Below are 7242 nucleotides of genomic sequence, written 5' to 3' on the forward strand. Positions count from 1 at the left end.
CAAAGGATTAGTATCTCCCATGAGTCCAAGGTAATAAGCATTTGGAACAACAGACGAAGGGATCAAAATTTCATTTTCCATTCCCAAGAAAGCCAGATGAGATAAACTTAAGGAAAAGGAAAATATAGAGCAGTGGCCGATAGTTGAGAGACAGAAAATTTGGAGACGTACCTCAGGGATGTAATCACGGGTCGCTATTTTGGTTGGAATAGATCTGTATCTGAGAAAGGGTTGCAGAGGAGTAACTTGAAAAGCAGCTCGAGCAAAGTAGAGAAACTGCTAGGGTTGGAGCTCTGGTGGTGGCGACTTCAATTGTTGAGGCTTGCTCGAAGAAGAAGGGGAAAGTAAATCGGTCGAGTGGATTGAATGTAATACTATTGGGATGCTATATAAAGTTTGGCCCGAAAAGTCAGAAGTCACGTGTTTATTTCGGAATAAACGGTTGCGACATGGTGAGCAGGTAAATATAAATTTTGGAATAAAATCATTTTTATCCCAAAATTAGGGGGCATGTGTTTACACCAAAATTTAGCAAAGAAGAACGTGGGAACTCAAAGCTTCTAAGATTGTATCATTAAGGAATCGATCAGGTGTGAATCAATGTCGGCTGGTTTGATGCAGTGTCGGAATCGGCTATTTTATAGATGACGTCAACAGACAACGTCAATGGACTACGTACGGATGGCGTCGGGAGGAAATATGTTAGACTCTACAAAAGGGAAAAGATTAGGGTCCAAGTTATTTTTAAGTTAGGAATGTTTTTTTCCAAGAATTGTAATGAGTCGTATTTGAGTAGGACTCAAGTTTAGGTTCCGGGTATAAATATTGGACCCCGGTTATTATAAAAAACACATCAATCAATCAATATAATTACTTTTTCGGCTTCACGCCAACCCTTAGGAGTAGGAGTACTATAGATCTCGACGAGTTCTTCAACAAGCAGGGCTGCATCGACTGATCGACCTTCGGCTTGTCTGTGAGTACCATCACGACTTGTATCATACTTATAAAGTTGCATCAGCCGATTGATCTTTTACGAATATAATATAAGTTAGTTATCGATCTGTATCAATATTTGTAAGGCTGCATCAGCTGATTGATCTCTTATGAATCATAATATAGATCAAAGTTATCGATCTTGTGTTAAACAACTTGTTGTTTAATACAATATCATCAATTATCGAATCTGCTACGATTAGTAGGATTTTTCTTGCTGTTTTTGGCTGATTCACCAGTTATCGATCTTATTATGATTAATATTCCATTAATTATAACAAATCACCTGATTGAGATAGAGATAGATCGGCATCATATCATCGCAATTGGTCGTCTTCTAGTCTGGTCACGCTTTGAATCTTATGATTGATGACTTAATTCTAATAGATTGGCTATTTTATTTCTATTCCAATCGAACATAGTATGCATTCAAAGACATATTTCAATCCTGAATAAACTCACTAGTTAATGAGATTCAATCTAATGACACTACTATAGCTACATCGATCCGGTCAAACATCACTGCTAAGACTTTGGGTTAGAGATTATCGATTAGTGGTTTTGTTCATGGTCAAGATATGTACTCTGTTTGTTTGATATGTCTGCATCGGCTATTTTAGCTGATTCGCCTGTGCTTTCACACATATAGCATGTTTTCTATGAATCTATCAATATATAGATGGTTTTATAGATTCTTTGGCTTTATTTTGTTACTATTATAATAGCTGCATTGATCCAGTCGAACCTCACTGTTGATGGTAATAGATTAGATCCAGAGCGTTTGTAGATTCAATTGTACCAGACAGTCGATTTGTTCGCATGTTATATCCCTTATCGTTAAACTTATCGGCTCAATGCTTTACACTGGTTATATCCATCTAGCTGATGATGTTTCTTTATATTACTTATACCTGGGTGTATTGTACTTGTTATTATAAATCAATCATGACCCACGAGCATCATAGTCCCTAAACAGTCGATTTCTTCTCGTATCGGCTATTTAGTCAATTTTCCTGTTTGGCTGCTCTCAAAGCAGCATACTTGAAACTATCTGGGCAACACCGGCATGTTCCACCCTAAACTACTGATAAAAATTTTTCTCCTTATCAATTGTAGGTCAAATTGACTGGCACGCTTTCGGGATTTTTAGGATCGACTGATCCTGTGTTGAAGCCAAGCAGATCTCCGGTTTAACTCCGCTCAGATCGTCCGGCTTGCAGTGTGTCAGGCGCATCGCCACATTTTTGCACCGACATGTTCCTTCATCTTTCTCTTTATGTGAAACACACCTACACTTGTCTTCTGTAGTTCTATGATTTTGCTCTCAAATGAACAACTGATAGTGATATTGTATAGCACAACAGGATGCAATAGATTAAACACATCTTCCAACAAGGCTTCTAAGGCATTATAATGAGATTTCCGACTAAGTGCATCTGCTACAACATTGGTTTTTCCTAGATGATAGTGCACTTCCAAATTATAGTCCTTGATCAACTCTAACCATCTACGCTGTCTCATGTTCAATTCAAGTTGAGTGAAGATGTATTTGAGACTTTTGTGATCAGTGTAATAATGTCTCTATATCTTCAATGCATGGATAACTGTGGCAAGATCTAAATCATGGGAAGGGTAGTTGCGTTCATGCTTTCTCAATTGTCGAGAAGCATAGGCAAAAACTCGACCTTCTTGCATAAGCACACAACCTAAACCTGTACCTGATGCATCATAGAACATATCAAAAGACTTTTCAATGTCAGGTTGTGCCAGAACAGGAGCAATGGTTAGCAAGGTTTGCAGAGTGTGAAAAGCAGCCTCACACTCTGGAGTCTAATTAAACTTTTCATCCTTCTAGAGTAATCTGATCATGGGCTTAGTTATTTTGGAAAAATCTAAAATGAAACGACGATAATAGCCTGCTAGGCCTAGAAAACTCCGAACTTCATGAACCAAAGTTGGGGCCTTCTAATCCATGACCTCTTGTACTTTAGATGGGTCTACAGAGATTCCATCTTCAGATAATATATAACCTAAGAAAGGTACTTTCTTCAGTCAGAATTCACACTTGCTAAATTTTGCATACAATTTATACTATCTTAGCCTAGACAAGACAACTCTCAGATGCTCTGCATGATCTACCTTATTCTCAGAGTAAATCAAAATATCATCGATAAACACGACCACGAAATTGTCAAGCTCAGAACACCGAATTCATCATGTACATAAAATAGGCAGGAACATTTGTCAGTCCAAAAGACATGACCAAATACTCATACAAGCCATATCTAGTGGAGAAAGCTATCTTAGGTATATCCCCTAGCCTGATCTTAATCTGGTGGTAGCCTGATCTCAAATCGATCTTAGAGAATACCTTTGCTCTTGCCAATTGATCAAACAAAATATCAATATGAGGCAAAAGGTACTTGTTCTTAATGGTTACGACATTAAGTGACATATAGTTCACACACATCCGTAACGATTTGTCCTTTTTCTTCACAAATAAAGCTAGACAACTCCAGGGAGACGAACTAGGTCGAATGAGACCTTTGTCCAAAAGTTCTTGTAGCTGAATTTGGACAGACTTGCTCATCTCAACTGGCCGCATAGTCAATATGTCCTATCTGCAGGCAGACATCTGAATAAAACCGCACATCATCTTGTGACTAAATGCAGGTACACCAAAAGGTTCTGGTGCTTTGCAGCCTCCGGGACAGCCCAACCAAACCTGAAACCAGAAAAATGACAAGCAAGCGATTCGGCGCTCGATTGGTGGAGCAAGATTACCAACACAGTTGACATCCCGCGAGAAGCGATCAGGAGCCTCATGCCGTTCTAATTACTATGACAGATATGGAAGGAAAGAAATGAGAGAGTCTTCATGCATCGGGAAACTGAACGCCCCCAAGAGGTACAACGGCCATAGAAGGTTACCTACAGCAAGTTCTCGATGCTCCACCTTACAACATTCCTCACAATTCCACCATCTGATTGATCTTTGCACTCAAATTTCTGGTATATTTGCCCCACCTGCATATATCCACAAAACACCACCCTGGTCACAAGGCTCCAACCCTTCTCCCTAAATTTCTCAAATACGGTTGCTCAAACACACCAGTGATAAACAGTAAGAGGAAAATAAACTATCCACTACACAGAGAAAGCATCTTGTTGATGTACAAAGAAGTTAAACTCTTCAACTCATCATCTCTAATGCCTCAAGTGCTCAACCTAACGAGAGACGACAAACATAACAAACGCGTATTGCACTTTTTACAAAATAATTCTCAGTATCGAACATTTAAAAACAGTCGATCTTTAAATGTGCTGGCATCTGTAATTGATTGCTAGGTGGCAGCTTTAAGTAGGTATCCAATTGCAACGACGAATTAGGACAGATCGTTGAACACACCTTGTTTAGGCCCTGTTTGATTGAAGCTGCTAAATTTTAGCCAGCTAAACTAGCTGCTAAACTTTAGTCACTTCTGTTAGGTTTGATGGACTAAAAGAGACTAAGAGGCTGTTTTTAGTCAGGGTGTTTAGCTCCAAAGTGACAAAAAGGTCTAGGCTTTAGTCCCATTTAGCAACCATTTGGTGACTAATTAACTAAATACCCATTTAATTTCATTTAATCATAGTATTTGCATAAAAAGTGATTAGATAGGACTAAAATTAGCCAGCTAGACTTTAGCAGCCCAAGCCAAACACCCACTTAACCTGCAGGGGTGGAAGCCTCTCGGCTGCCTCGAACAGCACAAGCATGTCTGACGCCGATGTGCAACACAGCCTCCAGGTGCTATTGAGCGCCGCGAGATCTAGCGGCGTCCCCCTCCCCGGCACCGTGCTCCTCCACGGCCACCTGCACATGACACACAATCAATCAAACCCAGCACAGCGTCACAAACGCCGCCGCGTTGCGTGAGTGCAAATTGCTAGACAGCGGCCGATTAGGCCTCCTACGTACTACGGCCTCCTCGATGGCAGCGCGTTGGTCGGGCCCCGCCGCGAATCCGCGCCGCGTTTCCTAAACCGCGCGCAGCAGTTCGTGCTTCCTCCGCTCCGTGTCCGCCTGCGAGACCAGAGCATCAGAAGGCGTCGGGTTCTCGTATAGATTAGCCTACAATAAGTGGATCTACCGGGTGTAGGGTCGAGCCTCACCTGTGCTTAGCCTAAGGAGGGGAGCGGCTCCGGGACTAGGAGGACGACAACGAGAAGGAGCAGGAGCACGACCGGGAGCGGGACGAGACGGAGCCAGAGGAGATTGAGTGGGACGACGAGCGAGAGGAAGAGCCCGAGGAGCGACTGAGCGAGACGCGGAGCGGCCATGCCGAGGCTTCGCCATCGTCCCCGGCGGCGGCTGGGCGAGCGGCGGCGACCGTCCACCTGCATTGGGTTTGCGGCGCCGGCGGCGTGGGCCCCACCCGGCGGCGCAGCAATGTGGTGGGTGGTGCTGCGGGCGGAGACGACGCGGAAATGAACCTTTTCTCTCCCATGTCCTATTGTTCTCGCTCAGTCTCGATCTCTCCTCAGTTAGACTGGCTTCAACCACCGCTACCAAAAATTAAAGATTGATTCCATATTTAGGCAGCGGTAAAGGGTTTAATACTTATTTTTTTATCTTCTTCAATAATAAGACTAAAAGAGAATCCTTTTTATAAATAGGTTTTTAGGAGAGAGTATACTTAAATTTAGATTATACCTCTCCTGATATATAAAATGAATCTTCCACGTATAAATATTTTGTTAAAGACTATAGATATTCTGTTGAAGACTTATTTTAGTCTCGCGTTAGAAACAGCTTTGGGGGTGGGGAGACGGCTGGGCTAGGTGCAGACCGTGCAGAGCGACAAACGCACGCCTACATGAAGTCTTTACCTTATTATTTTTGTGTTGTTGTCCCACTTGCACAGTTTGTACTAGGTCGGAGGTTAGTGGGTGTGGACGTGAAGTACCCATATATCTGGTGCTAGACAGCTGCCATTAGATCATATTCGAAATCAAAATGTTTGGTTTCTCTAGAAGTACTTTCTACACTCACTAGATTATTATTCATTTCAATTGCAGTACAAGTTAAAGTTTCCAAGTTTAGTAAAAGTTATAGAAAAATGGAATATCTACATTATTTGAAATTAGGTTTATTAAGTCTTGTGTAAAATATATGTTGATAATATATTTATTGGAACTGATAGATGTTAATATATTTTTCTAAATTATGATTAGATTCAGAAAAAAAAAATTAAGGTAGGACTAGTGCACGGACGTTCGGCCCCAGGCCCGCGTCCAGACGCAACTCTGACACCTGCAACTGATTCGCATCGGACGCCCCCACGTTTGCATCAGATCCCGCACCAGTTAATCGCGTCTGGCCGCTCGCGACCAATCCTGCGCCAATGACCGCGTCTGACCATCCGCGACTCGATCCCCATCCCGGTTGCGCCCTCGGCGTCAAGCCCGCCGCGCCCCCTTCCTCCGCCACACCGCGCTCCTCCCCTCGCCGTTTCGCCATCCCCGCCAGGCCCCCGTCCTTCACCGCGCTCTACCTCGGGCGTGCCCCTTCCTGTTTACACCGAAATTTGGAAGAAAAGTCGCAGGGACACGAAAGCTCCCAAGATCATGTCACCAAGGAATAAATTGCGTGCAGATCGGAAACAGCTGATTCGGATGCAGAAATTGGAATCGGCTCTCCTCGGATAGCGCCAGCGCGTAACAACAAAGGCTACGTTCGGCGTCGGGATGAAACATTCCAGACTACAGAAAGGGAAAGATAAGAGTCCAAGTTATCTTAAATTAGGAATGTTTTCTTTAGGGTCAAAAATTGTGATGAGTCGTGCTTAGACAGGAGTCGTGCGCAGGTCCCGGATATAAATATCAAGCCCCGGCTATTGTAAAAAAACATCAATCAATCAAATACAAGTCAATTACTTTTTTCGGCTCTGGCCACCCCTTAGGAGTAGGAGTAGAGTAGATCTCGGCGAGTTCTTCAGCGAGTATGGCTGCATCGATCCGGTGGACCTCTACTGCTTGTCTGTAAGTACCGTCATGGTTTATACCTCTGTTCGTATGGCTGCATCGATCCGGTCGACCCCTACTACGGCTCTGGTATAGGCTAGTTATCGACTCTTGCCTAATTCAAGTATGGCCTGTGTGATTCTGCCTCACACCCACTGCTTGAACTAGATCAAGGTCAAGTATCGGCTCTACCTTAGTATGGCAGTCTTTGATAGATTTATTAAGTTACCGGTATTGCTT

The 7242-nt window shown here is 43.0% G+C and overlaps 1 pseudogene; it reads right to left on the reverse strand.

Annotated features, from left to right (window-relative positions):
• Positions 1–3187: 3187 nt before the first annotated feature.
• LOC136480107 (probable plastid-lipid-associated protein 10, chloroplastic) lies at positions 3188–5319 on the reverse strand (annotated as a pseudogene).
• Positions 5320–7242: the final 1923 nt, after the last annotated feature.

This window comes from Miscanthus floridulus, chromosome 9, assembly GCF_019320115.1.
Source record: "Miscanthus floridulus cultivar M001 chromosome 9, ASM1932011v1, whole genome shotgun sequence".
NCBI classification, from domain to species: Eukaryota; Viridiplantae; Streptophyta; class Magnoliopsida; order Poales; family Poaceae; genus Miscanthus; species Miscanthus floridulus.